This window comes from Canis lupus, chromosome 11 (assembly GCF_003254725.2).
Source record: "Canis lupus dingo isolate Sandy chromosome 11, ASM325472v2, whole genome shotgun sequence".
Classification (NCBI taxonomy): domain Eukaryota; kingdom Metazoa; phylum Chordata; class Mammalia; order Carnivora; family Canidae; genus Canis; species Canis lupus.
Window position 1 is genome coordinate 40,737,070 of NC_064253.1, and position 25,102 is coordinate 40,762,171.

At 40.2% G+C, this 25,102-nt stretch overlaps 1 long non-coding RNA gene across 7 annotated transcripts in view; it reads left to right on the forward strand.

The window, feature by feature from the left end:
• The window catches only part of LOC112650025 (uncharacterized), a 139,859-nt gene that overhangs the window by 25,523 nt on the left and 89,234 nt on the right, over positions 1-25,102 (forward strand). For 3 of the 7 annotated variants that reach the window (XR_004803653.2, XR_004803658.2, XR_004803665.2), the window contains 5 exons: positions 5,380-5,429; positions 9,004-9,110; positions 10,057-10,233; positions 12,663-12,791; positions 21,844-21,978. This is a non-coding gene — a long non-coding RNA (uncharacterized LOC112650025). Of the gene's footprint in view, positions 1-5,379; positions 5,430-8,988; positions 9,111-10,056; positions 10,234-12,662; positions 12,792-21,843; positions 21,979-25,102 lie in introns of all 7 variants that reach the window. The other 4 variants (XR_004803652.2, XR_004803659.2, XR_004803666.2 and 1 more) reach the window with 2 other exon arrangements.

Below are 25,102 nucleotides of genomic sequence, written 5' to 3' on the forward strand. Positions count from 1 at the left end.
TTAACTTAAATTTATTTAATAATATCTTAAATCACTAGGTTGATGTGCTAGCTCTAAAATTTTCGGATATACTTTAATATAAATATGTGACTACTAAATTAAATATGTGTTACATATATATTTAATATATAAATAAAACAAATTAATTATATAAAATAATAAATGATATGTGATATAAATAGAAAATAAATATATACAACATATATGTTTCTATAATATATGTATTTAATTTAGTATTCATTTATTAGTACAAATCAGTACGTATTAGTACTAAATGAATGAATAAATGCCTTGGGTCAGTAGGACAGAGATTAGCAACTGGAGAAACAGAAAATCAATAACTAAAGAAAAGAAAATGTGAGCAGCCTGGGTGGCTCAGTGGTTTAGTGCCACCTTCAGCCCAGGGCGAGATCCTCCAAATATATATATATGTATATATATACCCAGATCTTCTTAGGTACTCTCAAGTATGACACATATCATAGCTTGGGTGGTTTTACAAAAGTAGGACCCACCTTTGAGAGTGAAGAATGTCAGGAAAAATGCTTAAGTGATGATAATAATCATAGTAATGGTCATGAGAGCTATTATTTATTGGAGGCTTTACCTATGTCATTTAATTTTATCTTATTTAATCTTTGCTCTCTCACAGGCATTCATATTACAGAAATGTGAGACAAAAGGTCAGGAAAGAGGGAAGAGTAGAAGTGAAACCTTCTTGTGCCTTGGGCAGCTATAACCAACCCATGTCATAATGTTTTAGTTTTTATTCTTTTCTTTAGTTGGCTATTTCATATCTGATTTTTTTATGTAAACTAAATGTAGTGGTGGCAAATTAAAAAACTTTTTAAAATCAAATATATTTGTTAATCAAACAAGATAATAACCCCAGAAAAAGGATGTCAGTCTAATTATACCCATTCTAGGAATGCAGGATCCAGTAAGAGAGTGAGATTAAAACACATTTTCCTTTTTTTAAAAAATATTTTATTTATTCACGAGAGAGAGAGAAAGAGAGAGAGAGAAGCAGGCTCCATGCAGGGAGCCCAATGCAGCACTCGATCCCTGTGGTAGAACTCGATCTCACGTCTCTGGGATCAGGCCCTGGGCTGAAGGCGGCGCTAAACTGCTGAGCCACCCAGGCTGCCCACATTTTCTTTTCTTTAGTTATTGGTTTTCTGTTTCTCCAGTTGCTAATCTTTGTCCTACTGACCCAAGGCATTTGTTCAAAAGCCTTTGCACTCTCTGGCACAAGTGCCTAACTTACTAAAAACAAAATTCTTATGGCTTTCTGCTAAAAAATAGTGAAACAAATATTATTCTAAACATAGCATGACAAAAAATATATTTTTAAAGATTTTATTTATTTATTCATGAGAGACACAGAGAAAGAGAGAGTCATAGACATAGGCAGAGGGAGAATAAGGCTCCTGACAGGGAGCCTGATGTGGGACTTGATTCCCAGAACCTGGGATCATATTCTGAGCCAAAGGCAGATGCTCAACCACTGAGCCACCCAGGTGTCCCTAGCATAACAAAATATTAATGCTGGAAGAGACATACAGGACCTAAGACAGCTCCCTTACTTTACAGAGGGAAAAAAGTTGAAACACAGCAATAATTATGGAGAACTTCCCTGTGTTTTCATAGTTGATATTGTCATCATAAATTTTATGACATGCATTTGTTATGTTGTTTTTTCTTTTTGCATGCCTGAATTTTGCTTCCAACACATGGTGAACTCCAAGTATAAACCATGTCTTATTTGTTTCTCACTCTGCATTTTTAGCAAAGTGCCATGTACTTGGTGCTGAATAATCATCTTTCAACTAACTAAATAGTAGAGTATATCTCATAAACCTATCTTTTAATTCTTCTTTGACTGAACTTTCTAGATACTTACACCTCATTTAGCATTCTGTTGTTTATCTTCCTGTAAAAGTGTCAAAGACAGTGAGTGCATTTGAGAGGTACTTTGGTGAATAATAAAGACTTAAATAGCTGGAATAGTATGCTGTCCATTGTCACGTTTATGTATTCTGGACCTAAACGATAATATTTCAGAATGGTGGAAACTAGAAAGATGAGAAATCTAAAGGTACATGGACTATGTTGATTAAATATTTTCATTGGACATTTACATAAATGGTGGGAGCTGTAAGAAATAATGCATTTTTTCAGATTTTATTTATATATTAATGAGAGACACACAGAAAGAGACAGAGAGACATAGGTAGAGGGAGAATCAGGGTCCCTACAGGGGAGCCTGATACAGGCAGGACTTAATTCCAGGACTCTGGGATCATGACCTGAGTCAAAGACAGATACTCAAACACTGAGCTACTCAGGTGCCCCAGAAATAATGAATTTTATCTTTAGCAATTATGGAACAGATTAGCTAAAGATTATAAGGTGCTTAGAAAAAGATTAAAATATGAGTGATTTCATATAATTAAATTATCAATTACTCTGATTATTTTTCTCTTTTCCTCAAGCTTTATTGAAATATAGGTATACAAGACCTGCACATAATTAATGCATACAATTTGATGATTTTGGACATATGTATACATTTGTGTAGCCAAACTCTGATTATTTTTCACAGTAGTTTAATTAAAGTACAACTTTAGGTTTGTTAGTATATTTGAGCATCAATGTTTAGAGGTTTTACCCCTGGCTTTCCCATAAAGGTTCACACAGATTTTTTGTTATTATTCTGTGGATAACTGAATTACAGCATAATAATTCATTAAAAAAAAAAACACGTTGGTTGTCAACACTTTTTGGTGTGAAGTATACTTTAAGAATTGTTCTATTTCCAGGGCCCTGTTTTTACTTGTGAAGGTCAGTGCATCCTCCTTTTTAATCCTCAAGATTGTTTTTTTATAGCTTGATGAGATATGACATATTGCTCTTGCCTCCCCCTCCTTCCGGTACCTTTTTCCTCCACTGTTGTTTTTTTTTTTCCCCTTCCGGTTCCTCCTGGCATCTGGACTTCTTTTTCTGCCAAATGAGTCAGTTAGAGTGGAAATGTTGAACCCACATTTTTTATCTTGGCTGGGAAAAGAGGTTCGAAGTTAAAACGTGCCTGGTGATGTTTCACGCGGATCCGTCACACAACCCTCCTGACCTTCTCGTGAGAACACCACTGTGTATCCAAGACAAATTGCCAAATGATCCACCACTGCACGTACCTGTCACAAGCTCAGTGCTCAGGAAGCTGTTCTTTAAGGAAAGGAATAGAAAAATATAACTTATTTATTTGTGTATGCTTTTTTCTTAATACTTCATCCCCTCCACAAAGGATGTAAGTGGGTTTTACAAACACAAACAATACACTAGGATTAAGAGTGAAAGGAAAAACATGTAGATTTTTATTTTATTTATTTATTTATTTAAAAAATATTTATTTATTCATGAGAGACACACAGAGAGAGAGAGAGAGGCTGAGACACAGGCAGAGGGAGAAGCAGGCAGGCTCCATGCAGGGAGCCCGATGTGGGACTCGATCCCGGGTCTTCAGGATCGCCCTGGGCTGAAGGCGGCGCTAAACCGCTGAGCCACCTGGACTGCCCAAAACATGTAGATTTTTAAAAGGGAAAGGAGGAAACATGGGCATATTTATAAAATGAAAATGAATTGTTTGTATTCTAGCATACAGTAGCTGCTGTATTGAATGTTTTTATTAGATTTTATTTATTTGAGAAAGAGAGAGCATGAGCAGGGGGAGGGGCAGAGGGAGAGAGAGACTCTCTGCTGAGCAGGGAGCTGGATGCGGGGCTTGATTCCAGGACCCTGAGATCAAGACCTGAGCCAAAGGCAGACACCTAACTGATTGAGCCATCCAGGTGCCCTGAGTGTTTCTTATATATTAGACAAAACACTGATCAGAATATCTAATCAGATTGAATGCAATAGTCACTGTTTTGAATTTGTTTAGATTTTGTAGGTGTAGAAATCAAGGCTTCCAGTGTTTAATTCATTCAACTCCATACTGCTAAATTAGTGGTGGGGTGGGATTTGAACCCTCCAGTAGTCTCACCAAGTCACTGCTATAACCTCTATAGCTTGCTTTTTAACACAAGTATTTATTATTAATGGTACTTCATAGAACTGTCTCAGAAAATGTACAAATAACATAGCCCCATTAAATTAATTATTTCTTTCAACTGTCAATGCTTAATAAGTGGAATAGTTTTGGGGAACAGTAGTTGTTGGGTGCTGGTGGTAGCTGTGGTTTTGATGGAAGAAATAGTAAAACACACAGACTGTCCCTCCTCTTTGTAATACTGCAGGTTAAAAAGTAGTTCATTTAAAATTTGAAGTTTATATTCTTTACCAAGATCTTGGTGTTGAATAGGCCATATAGACTTAAAAATATGTTATAAAAGTGAAGATACAACAGTATAAAGTTCTATCATGATGGAAATTCCTCAAAATTATGGTTCAAGCTCTTTAGAATCTTGCAAATCACCATGCACATTCATTTAACAATATTTTATGTATACATACAATAATATAATACTGTATTGCAGTATCACAAAATGAAACTAAGATGAATTTATTGGCTTTATTAAATATTTAGTAGGCTGAAATTTTGTTAGCCCTGATCTCAGAGCATCGGAAACAAATTTGGGACAACTTAAATAGCTCAGGTCTCTTGAGAAAGTTCTCAGGTTCTTTGAACAGCTTCTTTTCTTCCGGATAAATTTCCCTGTAGCAAATAGGAGCCATCGGAATGATTCCCCAGACCTGAGAGCAACCTCAAAGTACAGTTCATTGAACTAGATCACAGCAATAATTTGAGAAAAATGTACTGACTTCTATTATGTTTTAAGCACTCCACTAGGAACTTTATGCACATCATTTTCTGAATTTTTTTTTCATTTTGTTTAATTTTAATAGGAATCCCATAAGATATTAGTATCTCCATTTTAGAGACTGAGGAACCACAGAAAGATCAGAGAAGTAAAATAATTTGAGCTTCCAAGGCCACATCAGTGTTGGACATGTAATTTGAACCCAGATAGGATGTGAAAGCCCATGTACTTAAACCTCTAGACTGCCTGCCCCTCAAGGAACTGCTAAGGTTGTCATTGGAGACTTGACCCTGTATAGATAGTTGCTTCAAGAGGAGGAAAAATGTAGGAGGATCTGGTCCAGAGGTTTCAAGTAAACATCTGTGCTCAATTAAAAGGTAGAACTAGCTGCATTCTATTTATCAAGTAGAGGTATCTCATGTTCCCTGAATTTCTCTACTCCATACACTGTCCAAGGTGATAAAAGTGTCTAGGAAGGGAGATTAGGATATATCTACCATGTTTAGGTCAAAGCCAAATCACAAGATTAACCTCTGCCTCTTCTTTCTCCTACATCCAGTCTCTCTTTTGATGGGAAGAATAAACCTAATTCTTGTTCAGTCATATGAGGTAAGTCAATTGGAGAAGGACAATCATTATATGGTTTCACTCATATGGGGAATATAAGAAATAGTGAAAGGGATTATAGGAGAAAGAGGGAAAATGAGTGGGAAAAATTAGAGACAGTAACAAAACATGAGAGACTCCTAACTCTAGGAAACAAACAAGGGGAAGTGGAAGGGGAGACGGCAAACAAGGGGAAGTGGAAGGGGAGATGGGCGGGGGGGATGAGATAACTGTGTGACGGGCACTGAGGAAGGCACTTGACGGGATGAGCATTGTGTGTCATGCTATATGTTGGCAAATTGAACTTCAATAAAAAAACTATATATTAAAAAAAGTATTTTATTTTCAAGTTTTAAAAGGAAAGTCTGGATGCTTGTGAACTGGTGGGAAAGAAACAGTTATTTCTGAGATTTAACTTTGACTCAGGTATTGGATAAACACTCCATCACCACTGTTGCAACTCCATGCCTCCAAGAACTGCTGAGCTGAAGCACTTATCATTTGTGATAGATTAGCCAAGCAGCAAGTCTGAAACAAGCAGGAGCAGCCTATAATGCTGCACTGCATTACATATGCTAAAACGTATCATAATTATTTTTTATTCTGATTCTTATAGCTCAGGTTCAATGGTACCAAATTCCCTGTTATTTTTTTTATTCATACTGTCTTCATTAAGGAAAATGTGTTATAAAATATAGCTAATTAATAATAACAACAGGGATGCCTGGGTGGCTCAGTAGTTGAGCGTCTGCCTTCAGCTCAGGGCATGATCCCAGAGTTCCAGGATCGAGTTCCATAAATGGGCTCCTCGCAGGGTGCCTGCTTCTCCCTCTGCCTATGTCTCTATCTCTCTCTCTGTGTCTCTAATGAATAAATAAATAAAATCTTCAAAAAATAATAACAAAAAAAAGAAGCAAGGACCTACTATATAACTTCCTCCTAGATATTTTCCCTTTAAGGTGATTTTGAGATCCCCCTTTTCTGTGGTTAGATACTAGATGAACAAATATTAAGTTGGAAACCCAAGGGCAATGTAGATCATTGGGTATAGTTTAGAGCTGGATTTCATCAACAACTTGTCACTATCATCCTGCCAGTGTCTTTCTGTACTAACCTTGCTGCCCCAGGTCGTGGACCTCTAAGGTTCATGCTGATAGGAAATCTCTCAGCTGGGGCAGGTTATAGTAGTGAGAGAGCTGGCCAAAGGACACATACCAACCAAAGCTTCTCATCATAATGGGCTAACTCTTCAGATCCTGCAAGTCTCAACAAAAGCTCTCTCCAGCCCTTCTTTTTTTTTTTTTTTTATAACTATAATGGAATAATTTCATCGAATTGCATGGAAGAGACTACTTATGGGGCTAGTCTGACAGGTTAGGGTTCTCCATTGGATTGTTAGGTTTCACAATAACTTGCATAAATTGCATATACCCTTTTCTTGGAGTCATAGTTCATTCTCAAGTCCTTTTAAGTTAAATATCTTTAATTGCTTCTTTCAAGGTTTTACTTTTTTTTTTTGAGGGGGGATAATTTCATGGAATATACTGAGTCTGCAATCCCTTTTGGTAAAGCAATAGAACAGATGAATGGATTTTTGGACTGCCTTTGGTGAAGGAATAAGGTATCTCAGAGGACACTGGAAAAGTGTAATGTTCCATTATATAAGCCTCAACTCTATCCTCCTTTGTCATTTTTGGTGGTCATTCTGGCAACGAGAAATACAGATGACAAACTTAGTCTTCTCATCTGAAAATGAGAATCCTAGCACTGCTTGCCTCAGAGGGATGTCGCAAAATCCAAATGAAATAACTTGCATAAGAGGTGTAGCACTATGCTTTCTATTGTGTAAGGTCTCAACAAATATCAGCCATTCAGATACTGTTATTACTCACTTTTAAAACGCTATTGTTTAAGTCTTCCCAGTTGGTGTTTTTAGATAATTTCTAATATTTAAGCTTATATGCCATGAGGTTCTTCTAGGGTTAAAGCATCCTGGTGAAGCATATTAGACACCTTTCCTGTGCCAGTACTGCTTTTTAGGACAAAATTCGAACGCCTAGTTGAAATGTATCTAACTCCAAAGCCACCACGTGAAGTAGCAGGTAGGCATAGGAAACAACAACTTTTTAGGCATTGATCCTAATTGAATAAAATTTCCAAACAGCTAATTCCTACATCTGAAAGATAGTTTTTGTATAAATGGAATAACCGGAGAATCTAAGAAAATGTCTTACTGGTTCTGTGGCCTTTACCCAAGAAATGCTGCCCTTCAAAACTAAATCCCATAGGTGCTTTACTCATGAACCTTTGTCCTCTCTGCTGGGAACTCCCCTTCACACCATACCCCCCGTGTACCATCTGCTCTTCCATGAAGGGCCACAAAGGGATTGACCAACAGACCAACCAGAGCACACGGCCCAACTTTTATTTATCTATTTGTTATTTAAAATAATTTTTTTTTTTTTAATATTTTTTTAATTTTTATTTATTTATGATAGTCACAGAGAGAGAAAGAGAGGCAGAGACACAGGCAGAGAGAAGCAGGCTCCATGTACCGGGAGCCCGATGTGGGAATCGATCCTGGGTCTCCAGGATCGTGCCCTAGGCCAAAGGCAGGCGCCAACCCGCTGCGCCACCCAGGGATCCCTAAAATAATTTTTTAAAAAAGATTTTATTTTTTTTTTGTGAGAGACACACAGAGAGAGGCAGAGACATAGGCAAAGGGAGAAGCAGGCTCCGTGAGGGAAACCTGATGTGGGACTCAATCCCAGGACCCCGGGATCACACCCTGAGCTGAAGGGAGACCCTCAACCACTGTGCTACCCAGGTTTCCCCGGCCCAGCTTTTAATAGCAGGGCAAAATGCCAAAGGCCCAAGCAGGGACGAAAGAGAAGCACAGTTTCCTTCACAGAGCTAGAATGGCTCTCATTAAGATCAAGGGCCCCAAAGTCAGACAGGTTTGAATTTCAGTATCAGTTCAGACAATACATTTGTTCAGAAACTTTGGCATACTATATAATGGTATCATATAATACATCATTCATGGGATTGTAATGAAGAAGAAATGAAATAATATCTGTAAAGTACTTCACAGATTGGCTAACATAAAGTAAACAATAATCAGTTGCTCTTTCTGCTTTTACCTCAAAATATTTTGTCTCTGGCCTCCTAGCTGGCATGAAAGCCAGTTTTCTGTAGATTCCATGACAGAGAGTTGGAGAGAAAGATGGTCTGAACAATTGAGACAACTGGCTTTTGCCCTAAAACCAAGTGTGGCAATTTGTTCTGAAATATCTAGATCAATCTACACTTCTCTTTTATGCAATTGGAAAACATTTTAAAAAGCTGTGTGTACACATACACACTTAAGTATGTCTATATGAATATACCTTCAGTCACCTTTCATCTATTCTCTCCTGTGACTTCATAAGCATGTGAGAGGTAGGTTTTATATTTCCTATTGTATAATTAAAGGAAAGGGGAACACAGAGAAGCAATTTGGCGAGCCCAAAGCCTTGCAGCTGATTAGGGAAAGATCTGGGGCCCTCTGACCCCTGGGCAGCTTTTCTTCCTCCAGACTGCTCTGATGAGTGTGGGAGTGAATTGCACTAGAACTTGGCTGCCAAGGAACTCCCAGCTGATAGGTAACCAAAGGAAACAGCGTGGCTGACGTCCAATTAAAAGGTAAAATCCCACTGGGCAATTTCTCCTTAATTGACGGCAGGAACTGCTGTCGCTGCGCCTTCCAGCCGCTTTGCAGACAGGCAGGGATGTTAGCAAGAGCCGGCGGTGAACGGCCAATGCTTCCCAAGGGAGCGGTGATTGCTTTGGCCGGATTCTGGCGCGGCTGTTTTCTGGGGATGACGGGGCTCTAGTCAGCCGAGCAGGGGCGGTAACCTCTTCTAATAACCACCCCGGGCTTTTGGCAACCGAGCTCTCTGGCACTATCTAGGGAAGCTCTTTATGCAACTTCGTGCTACTTGTCAAGTCAAGCCGCCTGTCTCATTTTGCTGGGAAATCAGACACTGCGGGTCACACTGCTCATGTTGGAGGGGCCCGGGGGGGCCCAGGGCGCGCAGGGGGCCCAGGGTGGGGGGCCCAGGGTGGGGGGGCGCAGAGCGCGCAGAGGGGCCTCTGATCATCGCAGACTCAAAGCGACCCCGGTTCGTACGGCTTTCCTCTCCGTGGCTCCACGTTGTTTGAAATCAGGATGTGGTCCTGAGTTAATGACATAAGGAAGCACTTTGATGCTTGAATTGCCAGCTCGGTTTTCTTGAACCTCATATGGACTGGCTTCATCCTGTCCCCGACTCCATAGCCCCGCGCGTTCCTCCCAGCTTCCTGCGCAGGCCTTCCTCTGGTTTGCGGCCGAGGCTTGGTCCCCGGCCTTCTGGGCTCCTGACTGCCGCTCTGAGTTCCTGCGGGTGGTTTCTGCTGCCCGCTTATCATTCAGCTCCGGGGGGCAGGTCTCTTTTCCCATTTTTAGAACCTGAAATAGCTCGTTTCTAGTTTGGCCAAAGCTTTCCCTTTCAACTCTGACTCTTGCCTTCAGAGTAAGTAAGCAGGGATTAGGCTCCTTTTCCAAACCTTGATTTAATAATACCTACGTTCCTTTTTTTTTTTTTTCCAGATTTTATTTATTTATTCATGAGAGACACACAGAGAGAGGCAGAGACACAGGCAGAGGATGCAGGACCCCATCCCAGGACCCCAGGATCACGACCTGAGCCAAAGGCTGATGCTCAACCACTGAGCCCACCCAGGGGCCCCGATTTTCTGCAGAATGATGTTTATGAGACTAACCAAAGTATGTTAAACTTGGCATTGATTTGATGACTTCATAAATATTCTTTGCCAGGTTTTGTGGGGGGATTGTTTTTGTTTTTGTTTTGTGGGTGTGTCTGCGAAAGAGCCTGCTTGAAATCTTCGCTAATCTACTTGAATTTCCTCCTAAATGCGGTTACATATAATGCCTCTTAAAACTAATTCTCTGTATTTGCCGTTTGGCAGCCTCCTGTGGCACTCTGGAGGGCTAATAAATCCTGAAGATTAGGTCTTCATAAGGGAAGTATGAAAGTTCTGATGTAGGTAAATACAATTTAAGACTCCAAATTTGGAGGAAAGTTGGGAGATGTTTGTGGAGACCCTTGAAATGTTCTCTATTTCTCAGTTAACCACCATGTCAGTTACCACTATGAACTTTCTCCTTCTAGTTTGTATTCTGTTCACAATGAATCATTCCATGCACGTACCATATGTTTCTCTTTTTTTAAAGATTTTATTTATTTGAGAGAGAGAGAGAGAGAACAGGGGAGGGGAAGGGAGAGGGAGAAGGAGAAGCATACTCCCGGGTGAGCAGGGAGACTAATGCAGGGCTCAGTTCCAGGACCCCAAGATCATGACCCAAGTTGAAGTCAGACACTTAACCTACTGAGGGTGCCCTGTATGTTTCTGATCTGGGTAGATAAGCCACATTTTTGGTTTAAAGAAGATTGTATCAGCTGCTGCCGGGAAGTTTTTCTTGAGTTAGTTAAGAACATGTGAAACTTAACCCTTGGCATTTCAATTAGCTGCAGTTTGTAATAAAATCAATTTTCATCTAGACCATGGTTGTATGGTCCCAATAGCATAGTAGAAAAAAGGGCAAACCCTTATTCTTATTTCTGACATCCCTACAAATTTATATTGGACCTTAATTGAAAGACTTCTTGCCTTGCCCAATAAAAATAATTGCGAATTTTAACACTTGCCTCCAACCAAAAATAAAGTTACAATACTTTATTTTTTTTTCCAGTGCTCTTAAAGATTTCAAGGTTGGTCTGGGGGCTTCCCAAGGGCATGGACTGTGTCTGATTCAGTCACCATTTTATCCACAGACACTTACATGGTGCCTGGAGCACCATATGGGAAGTGGCCAACGCATTAAATGAATGAATGAAAGGAAAGATAGAACCAGAGTCACATTTTAGTGGCCTACCTGTATATTTTCAGAGTAATGTAGTATTTAAAAAGGGACCGTGATAACACATTTCTAAAAGGAGGTGAATGGCATATTTAAGACTTCTCAAGAAGACGGAATCCAGCTTCTATCACTTGAGCTAGGCCTTTGATTTACAGAGGCATTGAGAATTCCCCATGACTGAATATGGGTGAAACTTTAAGGCAAGCTGAAGGCCCAGGCTGCCCTGTGGACATCAATACTCCCATGGGTCACTTTCCAAGAAGAAAAGTGTGGGCTTGCTCTCTTTTTCATCAAAGCTCCTAGATTTTGGCTAAGTGCCTGGTTTATCCTAGGACATTAGTCAGCCCACAAATCCCACATTTGCTTATTCAGTCTAGAGCAAGTGAATACTGTCATTCTCCCAACTCCTTTGTTGGCAAATGCTTTGTTAACCTGAATTGAGCTCTGCAACACAAAATGAAATGACTAATTTTTTGGGGGTTTCCCCCTCCCAGATTCTTGTATGAGCAACTAAACCAATAGGCCGCAAAGCCCCACACTGTTGCTTTCTCTCATGATGCCCTTTTATTCTGATGGTTTCACATAGTACGTAAGGAAACCAATACCTTCCAGAGCATGGCTGAAGTGGCGCCACCATTAAGAAAAGGAGGTTACTGGACTCTTTCGTCTTGCGAGAAAAATGTTAGCAAGCAAAGAGCGTTTAGGTTGATTATTTATACTTAGGCAGTCTACTACTGGGCATTGGCAATAGGTGTCACTTTGCTCACCTCGCACCCTCTGAAAAATTTCTGATTCTGAATATGGGGGTCTGAAAGCATAGGAAGTAGGAATTGTAAAGTAAACACCCAGTTTGGACGATCCCACAGTTAATTTGTGGTGGGTCTGGAAAATAACCTGAAAGGGAGGTGTATCCTTAATCCTAAGGCTATTTGTCTATTTGAAAAGATCTGTAAAGACCTGGACTTTTTAAGCAAAAGTATAGGGATCTGTGTTTCTGAATTGCCATTTACCATGAAAAAGTGATTAGTTTGGAAGACACCTGAGGTGCAATAGAGTGCACAAGAGAAGAGGGGATAAAGGAAATCCTAAGACTTGACATTCTTGCCATAAACCCCAGCCATTTTTATAGCATGTTGCACATAGTAGCTTGGCAGGGAATTCTCATTAATCATTAGACCTGTGGAAATTCTATTCAGTTCATGAAGCTTTGACTCTGTGTTTCCCATTGATAGCCTGTTTTTTCTCTCTCCTCCTTTTCCAACTCTTGGTCACAGCTACCTTCCAGATGGCTTCTATCTACCACAGTCTTCCTCCCCTGTGTAAGAGAATGCAAGTAGATGCTGATGTTTGAAGCAAGAACGTTCAAGAATTGCTGCCTGACTTTTAACCCAAGGATTGGAATGGTATGGTCTTTTTAGCTTTTTAGTGTGAGATTCAGGGATCATAAAGGTTGTTTCATCCATGAGACTTTTGTAAATTGTTACACCTGAGATCTGGAGGAAACATCAGTCAAAATGTTTTTTTTTTTTTTTTTAATTTCTTTATGATAGTCACAGAGAGAGAGAGAGAGAGAGAGAGGCAGAGACATAGGCAGAGGGAGAAGCAGGCTCCATGCATTGGGAGCCCGACGTGGGATTCGATCCCGGGTCTCCAGGATCGCGCCCTGGGCGAAAGGCAGGCGCCAAACCGCTGCGCCACCCAGGGATCCCCAAAATGGTTTTTAAAATAGCCATTAGCTCAGGAGGTACATAGCCAAGGCCTGTGGCAAGAGCTTTGCCCACATTACCATTTTTTGGTCACATGGTCTTTAAAGAAAAGATATTTAAAACAAATTTGTTTTCTGGGCATGATCACCCCTTCCAATTTGCTACGGAGGGTCAGGAAAATGTGTAAATGATTCCTGGGCTTGGGTGCAGATGGCGCATGTGCTGGCAAACAGAAATCTAAAGTGATAAAAGATTTTGTCCTTTGTAGTTACTTCTCCAGATTTGAGTTCTGTATTTTTGGATATGACTCGTTGAAAATCTTTGAGCACCTAATACATGCCAAACATTCTGCGACGTTATGAGGTGTTGGGAGTCTCTACTATAGTCCAGTTGAGATACAGGAAGGATGAAGAGAGAATACATATAATTATAGCAGAGAGCAAAATAAAATACAGTGTACGATGGACTATGGGATATGATGGCAGAAGAGGGCATCTTTTATTAGTGGTGTCAGGAAATGCATTACCAAGGTCATGGAATTCTTGCTGGGTCATAAGGATAGGATATTGGCAAGTGAAGAGGAATCCCAATGCAAGAGAATAAGAGTAAAAGCACAAGTGTGAGAAAGTGGAAGGGAACTGTGGTATTGCCATACAAGGTGGAGGCAGGGAAATGAAGAGTGGCTGACTTTATGTGGTGAGTTCTAAGCCTCGTGCACACAGTTGACCGTGCTGCCTTCCTTGAACCGCTGTTTGCTCCAGCATCATGGCACCTCCTGACTTACCGGCCACTGCTTCTCAGTCACCTTACCTGGCTGCTCTTCTTTGGCCTGAGCACCATGGATTTAAGGGCTTCAGTGTCCTACTGTTCTCTCTCTTCTCCTCAATTGCTATCATTTAAATATTAAATATTTAACATCTACATGCCAATGGTCTCTACATGGTTAACTCTCCCCATGATCCATGCCCTGATCTCTAGGCTGTGTATCAAATTGTCTACTGAACATTTCCACTTTGATGTCTAAGTTTTTAGGCCCAAATTAGAACTCTTGATCTTTTTGCTTCCACCCACCCCTCTCTGCTTTTCCTGCCAGAAATCCTCCTCTTCCACCAGTCTTCCCCATCTTAGTTAATGGGCCTGCCACTCACCTAGCTGCTTAGGCCCCTCAAACTTGCAGTTATTCCAGATATGGCCTTTCTCTCACCCTTACCACTTAATAGCATATTGTGAATTTACTCCTGCCCCACCCCAAACAAGCAGCTATTGTTTTTTCTTATAGGGCTTATGGTAGTAAGATTTGCCTCCAAAAGCACATGAATCGCTGATTAAATATTAGGTTAAAAAAGTTTAATTTTACAGCGATCGTCTCTTGATTCCTTTCCAGAAGTTAACTCCTAAGATGTCCATGTGTTCTTCAGTTTGCATGTATGTTGGAATTCATTCCTTCCATTCTTCAAAAGAATCTACACATTCTCTTGCCTTTCAGACCTTGCTGTGTTGGATTAGATACACAAATACAGGTCCCCATGTATCTGTTACACAGCAAAAATAAAAATGATGAAAATGATAGCAGTACTACTAATAGTAGCACTCACTAGCCATGCATTGCAATAGGCACTGTACATTCACTGATGTTTTAAACCTTAAAGATAAAGAGGTATCTTTATTTATTTATTTAAAGATTTTATTTATTTATTCATGAGAGACACAGGGAGAGAGAGAGAGGCAGAGACACAGGCAGAGGGAGAAGCAGGCTCCATGCGGGGAGCCGGACATGGGACTTGTTCTCCAGGACCACACCCTGGGCCGAAGGTGGCACTAAACCGCTGAGCCACCCGGGCTGCCCTCACAGTGGGTTTTAAACCTCACATCCCAACCTCTGGGATGGATACACCATTGCCTTCATTTTAGACTTGCCTAAGATCACAACACTGGGGAGTGGCAGAGAACCAAGACCTGAACTTTTATTTCTGCTAGACCCCAAAGCCCATGCTTTCTATCAAATGTAATTTAGCATTACAAATCACTGAATAAAAGTAGATGCGGCTTCTAGTGTAAAGAATGTTTTTTTGGCTGACTACACTCAGGGAGACATAAAGATACAGCTCTAGAAAGATGTTATGGTAGAAAGAATAGATCCTATTTACATCACCTTCCATAGGCTTCAGGATGCATTCTTATGTAATTTTCAAGGTGATTTTATTTTAGGAACTGCCAAAAAAAAAATTGCCATTCATTTAGTTTTTTGCCCTAACATTAATTTCTTCTCAGTCCCCCCAAGGGACACCTTCAGTGACATAAGTATAAAGAGAGAAACTTGGGAGAAACATGAACCTAACAAGAAAATAAGTGAAATTATTAGAAAAAATTTCCAGGAGAGAACAGTACTTTGCAGCCTTTTCAATATTTATTTCTTTTTGGATTTGATAGTGCGAGCACCACACTGAATGAATGAAAACAGAAGGAGATTGAATCAGTTATGATAAACCAGGTTATGCTATGGTAACTAGAACCTCAGAATCTCAGTAGCTTAAAAAGCAAAGGATTATTCTCATTCATGACATATCCTCATTAATGGTCACATCGATGGCTTCTTTTATTCAGCATCAGTTTATACCCCTATCTCTTCATTCTGGTCAAAGGTCCATTTGTTTTGTCTTTATGTAGAAACTATCTCAGGAGAACCTCTTTAACATAGAACTTCTTTGAACAATTACAGATTCTGTTTGAAGCTTTAAATGCTTCTCTGGAAAGCTGATTACCCCCAATGCCTTCTCTGATTGGGTTTTGGACCATCCTGCAGTTGAAATAGTGTAATATGTATTTCATAGAGGTATCTTTGGCTGTGAGAGTTCCTCCAACAGAGACAGTATTCTCTCATTTTTAGCATGGGCTTTGGAAACAGATGGGAGTCTGAGGTGGCTTTGCTACCTACTAGTTGTATGACATTGTTCAATGTCTTAACCTCTCTCTCGGCTCTAGTTTCCTTATTTGAACTAGGTTGTTGTTCATTATTTGAACAGGAAAATGTGGTTGGATTTGAGGGAAGCAGGAGATAATATTAGTAGAAATTGTTGATGAATTGGGTGAGGCAGAGGGAGGCGGCAAGGATGACTACCAGGTTTCTATCTCAGGCAACTGGGTGGTGATGCCTTTTACTGAGGAGGAGATAAGAAAATCGATTTGTGTGTGTGTGTGTGGGGGGGGGGAGTGTGTGGGGAGGAGAGAGAGAGAGAGAGAGAGAGAGAGAGAGAGCCAGCCTGCATGCATGAACATACCATGGAGAAAGAGAGACTTGCAGAGAAAGAGATGTCAATTTTGGACATGACGTTTTGAGGTGCTTTGTGGATATGTATATAAGTGGAAATGTTGAGTTGAAGTTTTAATGGTGCATAGAAGAGAGGTCTGGACTGATAATAGAGACAAAAAAGTCCTTTGCATAAAGAACACAATTGAAGCTACAGGAGTAGAAGAGAAAATGTGGAGACAAGAGAGCCTAGGGTGAGGCTTGGGAAATTTTCTGTTTAAAAGGCTCACAGAGAGAGTAAGAAGATTCTTCAAAAATAAAATTTGTTTTTATGATATATAACATATATATATAAAACTATATTTATAAAACTATATATATATATATATATATATATATATATATATATATATATATAAAAGTTTCCCTCAGACATTTCTGGACGCCATTTTTTTTTTCAGTGAAGCGAAAGATGATGCGAAAGATGAAGTGAAAGATGATGTTGTCTGCTTAGACTAGGAGAGCAGGCTCTGGTATGATTCCTCAATAGAGATGTTGAGGTTTAAAATAATGACCAAGGAAAGTAGGAAGGAGGGTTGATCAAGTGAAAGGATTGAGGAGATGTACTGAAGGTCTAAAATCAGAGACCGTATTTTTTTTAAATTTTTAATTTTTATTATTTATTTATTTATTTATTCATGAGAGGCAGAGACAGAGAGAGAGAGGCAGAGATGCAGGCAGAGGGAGAAGCAGGCTTCATGGAGGGAGCCCGATGTGGGACTCGATCCCAGGACTCTGGGATCATGCCCTGAGCCAAAGGCAGCCGCTCAACTTCTGAGCCACCCAGGTGTCCCCCATAGGTTTGTTATGACAATAATCTGAATGGTTCTAACATTTTCCTAAGGAGTTCAACTTCTAGGTAGCAAGATGACATTGGTCCTATGTGGGGACCATGGAGGATCTGCCTGATGGATGCAGTATTGGAGGAGACATGCAAGGATTTACGTGTGCTGGTGGTGGGTAGTTCAGATACTCCACTACTTGTGGTTTGTTTAGAGAAAAACTGATAGACTGTGGGGAGATGAAGACCCAGGCACTATAAGGCTCAGTGAGGAGCAGGTGTATGCAAGGGAAGATCCTGAGAGTATAGGAGGAAAGGCATCTGCGTCAGAGAACACAATGTTTGCAGTTAAGATTTTGGGTGTGGAACCATTCTTGGTGATGACAAAGTTCAGGATGTGTTTCCTGGTGGTTTGGGGAGTTAATTCCCCACAAAGTTCAGAATATGTTCCCTGGAGGTGTGGGAGAGTTAATTCCCAAGTGGAGTGAGAGTGAGATTTGTTACTGTGTATTTTAGGTCAAGGAATAATAGATTAAAGGTGTTGGGTGGATTGCCCACAAAGATACGGAAGTTTTCTAGGTGTGGGCATAAGTGGGGTTGAGGAGGGAAGAGGAGCGTCATGTCCTGAAAAATGTGACTGGGAGGTCAATAGATGATAGACACATAGAACTGTACATGGTGGTGTGACCATGGAACGGGTACCAGGATGCAAGTGTGGTGGTTCTAAAGTGGCATTAAAAAGCTCAGAGACTGTCACCCCACCCTTAGTTCTATGGTAGGTGAAATACACAGCATAATGTGGGGAGATGCTGTGCTTATAGGGTTTTTTTTCTTTTACATAAAGGAAGGAGATTCCAGAAGGCAAAGTGTTTTGAAGAGAGAAGCCAGAGAGGAAGTATAGAGCATTAAGGAGTTAAGAACAGGGAAGATAATTTGGCTTTCTTTTGGCATATGAGGATAATAGCAATGGAAACCTTAATTGAAATTAATTGACCACAGATATTCCAAAGATGAAGTGAGTCATCTGGTGACAAAGATATCTGAAGGTCTGAGGTGGGATCTGGCCAGTCTTGTGTGGGTGGGCTTGCTGTGTGGGAACTGGGGTCATGGAGGATTTGAGCATGGGCTGTCTCCCGTGCGTAGGGTGGAGGGATCAGGCCTCTCATCCCCAGGGTGGTCTCACGATGTGATGAATGACCACATGCAAGATAGTTTTCATTGACATCTCATTTCTAGCCTCACGATTAAGCTGAAAGGCAGTCACAGCAATAATGATAATAAAATATCTGCCTTTCTTCCCTTCCTGGAGTTGTGAAGATTCAATGAAGTCATTTGTGGAAAAGCACTTTAAAAACTGTAATCGCTATGTGTGTGCTAAGTTTTATTGTTACCCACACCTTTGATGTCTTTCTCTGTATGCTCATCCATAGATGTGTAACATGTTCCCTAGGATAATAAGGGCTGCCCTTTGACAAAGCCAAGATTCTTTATTTATAGCATTAGGCTGGCACCTGGGCTGATTCTCTTTGGTGATTAGTAGTCTTGATGTGGACTGGCATTTTTCCCTGGAGTTTGAGTGTCTCCCTCAGCAGCTTCTCATGGCCAAAAGCTCCATCTCTGTATCTTTCTGTTACAAAGCCCAGATTCCCTTCTAGACCACCCACCAAGTTCCTTGCTCCAGGCTTAAGGACGCCTCCAGCTCCTGGCTCACTTGCAGAGCTGAGCTGATTGGCACGCCAGCCGTAAGCCAAGATTGCCAGGTTCCCCTGGATGATTTGACAGAAGATATCCACAGGAAAGTGGTAGTAGACTCTGAAAATTGCAGTTGTAAACTGTCTAAAATCTTTCAGCCTTCCATGGAGAGAGGTAGATAATATGATTCTAACAACAACAAAAGGCATTCCTTTATTAATACTTCCTACCTCCCTTTGAAATTTAAATGAGACTGTTACTTGAATTTTGAGGTGTTAGATATTCTTGGCAGGGGAACGGAAGCTTCTGTGATGGAATAAACTTTTTAATTCTCAGGCAGGTTCATTAGCTTTGTTCTATCATCACCTTTCTACTGATGGTGATTTGTTTTCTTACATGGCATGGCTTGGGACATGGAGACTGTTTTTCTGTAGAAACCACATACCTTGGGGGTAATGGGGTGAGCCTATACCAGTTGCTTAGAGCAATACAACATATTTAGTAAACAATTAAGAAGTGCACCGATTATTGCTAGCAAAATGTAATTTAGTCTTGGGAGTAAAAAACGAGGCTATATCTTCCCTTTACTCTCTTAGCTTACAACATTATGTGATATATTCTATTCAGGGTCAATTTGTACCCATGCCTCTTCATTTTGGGCATCAGTGTCATTTTGATCTTCATGTAGAAACTGCATTGGAGAATCACCTAGAGACAGTTTTTTGAACTGTCATCAATTTTGTTTGAGGCTTTGAATGCTTGCCTGGAAGGCTGATTACCTCCTGGTGCTGTCTTTCTCAGATGGCTTATGGTGAATTTTCTCCAACTCTCTGATATTGGCCATTTGGATCTCCTCCCTCCCCCTGATTTGCTTTACATCTCTAGAGTTAGCACCATCTGGGTGACAAAGAGTTGACATTTACTAGGTGAACATTAATTTGAGTAAGAAAATTCTTACTTACATTTTCTACCTTGGTAATGTTGGTTTTCTGACTTTTTGAGAATTTCCAGAACTCTATGTTTATCCTTTATCATGTCACTCCAAACTCCATGGGGTGTTCCCCTCAAAGCATAGGGATTTGGGAGGTGAAGATTTTTGTTACAGTCCCCCTCTCCAGAACCAGCATCTGGAAGAAAGGCCCCAGGTGCCAAGGATAAACACATTTTTTTGATGACCCTCTTTTTCTTTTTTCTTGGCCAGTAAAAATTTAACATGAGTGTTCTTTGTAGAATTGTACAGGCTCTAATGTTCAGACAGAGACTAGAATGATTTTTCTTACTGCAAGAAAACAGATCTATAACACATCTTTTATTTAGGAGACTGGACTTAAACATTGCCATCTTCAGTACTTGTTGGTGCTGCCAAGACGGTGTGGTCTGAATGAGGGTGGGATGTCAAACAAATGAAGCTCTGGAGAAAACATGAGCTGGGTTGAGTCATGTAAGCAAATACCTCAGCTTTCTCACCTAACACAGCACCAAAGTGTGTTACTGTAATCACAGAGTGCTGATTTAGAAGGAAATTGAAAAGGATAAACACACACACATACACACACAGACACACACACACACAACCATCTGTGTGTCTAGGAAGGACATGCAGAGGTGAGATATGAAGGCAAGACAAAAGTCTGTCTTTCTTAATGCGCACAGCCTAGAGTGATTAGCACAGTGCTCACATAGCAGGAGTTCCATAATATTTGTTGACTGAATTGTTTTTTCAATGATATACAGAGCAAGGAGCCTAAATCTTAAGAAGTGAGCTTTTAGGGGCACATGGGTCGTTCAGTTGGTTAAGCCTCTGACTCTTGATTTTGGCTCAGGTCATGATCTCAGGGTCGTGAGATTGATCCCCACATCAGGCTCCATACTCAGTACAGATTCTGCTTGAGATTCTCTCTCCTTCTCCCTCAGCTCCTCCCCCTGCTCTTTCTCTCAAATAAATACGTAAAATCTTAAAAAAAAAAAAAAAGCAGGCCTTTATGTTCCATATTCAGCTACAAAACATAAGTCCAAGAGCAGGCTGTATGTTGGGGTGCAGGTGAAGAAGGTAAAAGAAGCAATGAGATTGGCAAGTGTTCAAACTCTGTGTTTCTGGGGTGCCTGGGTGGCTCAGTCTGTTAAGCATCTGACTTTGAGTTTTGGCTCAGGTCATGATCTCTGGGTCATGAGACTGAGTGGCTAGGCAGGCTTCATGCTCAATGGGGAGTGTGCTTGAGATTCTCTCTCCCTCTGCCCCTCCTCCTCCTCTCTCTCTCTTTCTAAAATAAATAAATCAATCTTAAAACAAAACAAAACGAAATCTGTGTTTCCATCGTTCTTTTCTTCATTCTCCCCAAATTTAATCAGACTACTCCAGGGGCACCTGGGTGGCTCAGTGGTTGAGTGTCTGCCTTCAGCTCAGGTCACAATTCTGGGGTTCTATGCCTATGTCTCTGCCTCTCTCTCTGTCTCTGATGAACAAATAAATAAAATCTTTTATTTATTTTATTTTATTTATTTTTTTAGAAGACTACTCTACAGTCCTCTTTTCTCATTCACAGTTGTGAAGACATTAGGGCCCTGGCCCTCACAGACCTCATGATCAGTTAGGGAAGGCAAACATTAAACAAGTAATTATAGATATGATAAAGGTTAGGGAAGGAAAAGCTTATGATGCAAAGGGGTGTAATTAAATTCAGGAGATCACAGGAGGTATTCCTGAGGAACTGTGAAGTTCCAGAACAGTATGAAGAAGTTCTAGAACAGTATGAAGTTCCAGAACAGTATGAAGAAGCCTGCATTTGAGAGAGAGTGTGGCTCATTCAAAGAATCTAAAGAAGCTGCTATGGGGTTTCCATGGCATAATTGTATGTTTTAGGGGCAAAAAGGGAGTCAGTGATGTTCTAGTTTGGAGGAACTAATGTTCATTGATTCATTTATTGATTCATTAAAATTTATTGAGTGATTGAATGATTGCTATGTTTCAGGCATTTTACTTGGCTCTGGGGATACAAGGCTGAATAAGGCATGGTTCCTGCCTTTCCAGTGCCAATAACCCTTGGAGAAAGAAAATAGACAAACATGAACACTATACAATATGACATGTATGCCAGTCGAGAGAGGTAAGAAGGTTTAAGTACAATAGAGTGGTTAATGTCATCTGCGGGAGGACTGTAATCACCGATTTCCCAAGTGAAGTGATGTTTCGTTCAGTGAGGAAACATTTTTCAGAGAGATAAGGAAGGATAAAGGCATCCAAGATAGAGGGAAGAGTATGTACCAATGCAGAGTGACCCATGACAATAGAGTACACGGAGGAAACTGCCATGAGGCAGGGCTGAAGCATGGAGCATGTGATGAAGTGCCAGGTATGCCTCATGGCAATGGGAGCAGAAGTCTAACAAGTGCCCACCTCTGGGACATGTTATTGAGTTTCCTCAAAATAGTTCATTTATTCTTTTTTTTTAAAGATTTTATTTATTCATTAGACACACACACACACACACACACACACACAGAGAGAGAGAGAGAGAGAGAGAGAGAGGCAGAGACATAGGCAGAGGGAGGAGAGGCTCCCTGCAAGGAGCCCAATGCAGGACTCAATCCCTGACCCCGGGATCACGCCTGGAGCCTAAGGCAGATGCTCAACTGCTGAGCCACCCAGGTGTCCCAGTTCATTTATTCTGATAACCTGAGATAGACATTAATAGGAGCTTGCAGAACCAGAGCATACATAAATGACTTAGGAGGTATTTTGTCTAGTGTAATTGATTTTGACCTCAAGGACTTAACTTTGGGAGCACATAGGCCTAGAGTAGCTGGTAGCCATCTTGTAACAAGTAGGGCCTGAAAGCAGAGCCAGTGTATAGGGATGCAACAGAGAGATAGGAGAACATCAGATCCTGCTGACATTCTTCAAGCCCCTGGATTAAGCCACAACTGAAACATGCATATTTCTGAACTTTTATAAGAGATAAGCCAGTTTGCATTTTTTTGCTTAAGTCAGTTCAAGGTGTATATATTATAAAAATATATAAATTATATATACACATATAGATTATATATATATATGTATATATATGTGTGTGTGTGTATATATATATATATATATATATATATATTTTCAATTGCAACCTAACGGATACACCTGGCCTCTTTGTTTACAGTTCAGGAGACTAATCTTCAGTGTGCCAAACTGACTCACTATCAAGTGGTTAGTTAAAAACTGAAACTAAAACTCAGGTCTCTCTTTCTCTCTCTTTTTAAAGATTTTATTTATTTGTTCATGAGAGACATACAGAGAGGCAGAGACATAGGCAGAGAGAGAAGCAGGCTGCCTGAAGTGGGGGCCCTTAAAACTCAAGTCTTTTGACTCAGAGACCAGGTTTAGGAATATCCAGCATTTTAAAAGCACCTGTATATGAAGGCCTCAGTATACATCTATCTAGAAATCTGTTTTGCAGGAACTACATACATGAAAGTGTGACTGAATTTGGTTTAACAGTGACATTTCTAAGTGATAATATTGTAGAAAGAGCATTCAACCAATTATCTGGCATTATTGGATCAAGGCCCACTTTCCATAATTATTATTGTGACCTTGGGTGTATCTCTGTGGGCCTGGGTTGCTCATGGGATGTGATTATCTCTAATTCCTCTTCCATTTCTATGATTTGCAGAAAAAGTAAACTCAGTTTTCAGTTATCCATTGTGGATCTTACATATTCCTACATACCCTGAGGAAATCTTCCCTTTCAATTGTTTTTGGTATTATTAGTTTCAGTGCCACAAATATTTCTTGAACACTGATTTGTGCTACAAAAGCCAATAGTTATTTCTAGTCAGTATTTCTTCCTTACTTTTGTGTTCACAGATGCAATTTGATATTGTTTGTAGCCCCAAAGTATTAAACCATACTTTCTAATCCAGGGGACATGTGACTTGGAAATATGAGCAGGGTTAGAGAGGGCTAGGCTGTCACTATGCATCAGTAGAAGTGAGGCCATGGTGTCTAGCAGTCAGAGGGAGGCACAGAGAAAAGCGTTGAGAAATACAGGCAGATTGGGAATCAAGTATATGTACAAAAACACATTCTGCCCAAATAGATTTGGTTTTGAATCATAAGTCTTTAGAAGACCAGCACCAGAGTTGTCACTGTGGATACCTAGGGGTCCTTTCGGAGTTGTTCCCTCCATGTTTGGAAACAACTTACTAACACTTTTCCTTGTATGATATTATAAGCACTTAATTGCTCAATGAACTATTTTGGATATATTTTTTTAATATACAATTAATGTTATTCATCACGGTAATTCTCTAGCTTGGATGAAGACCAGCTTGGTCTGTTTCTTAGTCTGTCCACAAATAGTTCTATTGGCTAGAAAGTGACGTTGGAGCTCTATAACCTCACTTGAGTCTTGGGAAGGGGCAAAGATGCCGGCTCTGCAATTTGCTAAACACCAGATTTTGTCTCCTCCCTTACCATTTTGGCCTTGTGACCCTACACACATGACTAAGTTATTTAAGTCTTAGTTTTGTCGTCAGTAAAATGGGAATACTGATATCCCTCTCAAGGGATTGCCCAACACAGTGAGTATATACAGCACAGACTAAATAAATGTTATTAGACAACATAGGATTAGTGAGGTCTTATTTGAACTGGGTTCAAGTAATGTATTAGGTTCCCAGGTTGATAATTTCTTTTGATCAGAAGATAAGAGTCCCAGCTTGTTCTGGGTTAACTTACTACTTTGCTTTGTAACTTTAGGAATGTTATTTAGCCTTTCTAGACTTCTATATCTTTGTAGACAAATTAAGCATAATACTGTGATCTTATTTTATAGAAACTGAAAGGAGATAATGAATATGAAAGTCTTTGTGATAGAAAACATGAATGTGAAAGTTCATGTTAATATAGTACACTTAATCTTAAAAATTAATATGATTATTGATCATTTCTTTTTTTTTAAAGATTTTATTTATTTATTCATGAGAGATAGACAGAGAGAGAGAGGCAGAGACACAGGCAGAGGGAGAAGCAAGCTCCATGCAGAGAGTCCGACGTGGGACTCGATTCCAGGTCTCCAGGATCACGCCTGAGCCAAAGGTGGCGCTGAACCACTGAGCCACCTGGGCTGCCCTATTTCTTTCTTTCTTTCTTTTATTTTTTTTGCACAGTCCACATGATCTTATATCCATGTGGCCTCTGCCACTTATTCATTTCTGTGAGGCTCATACTGCCTTTGT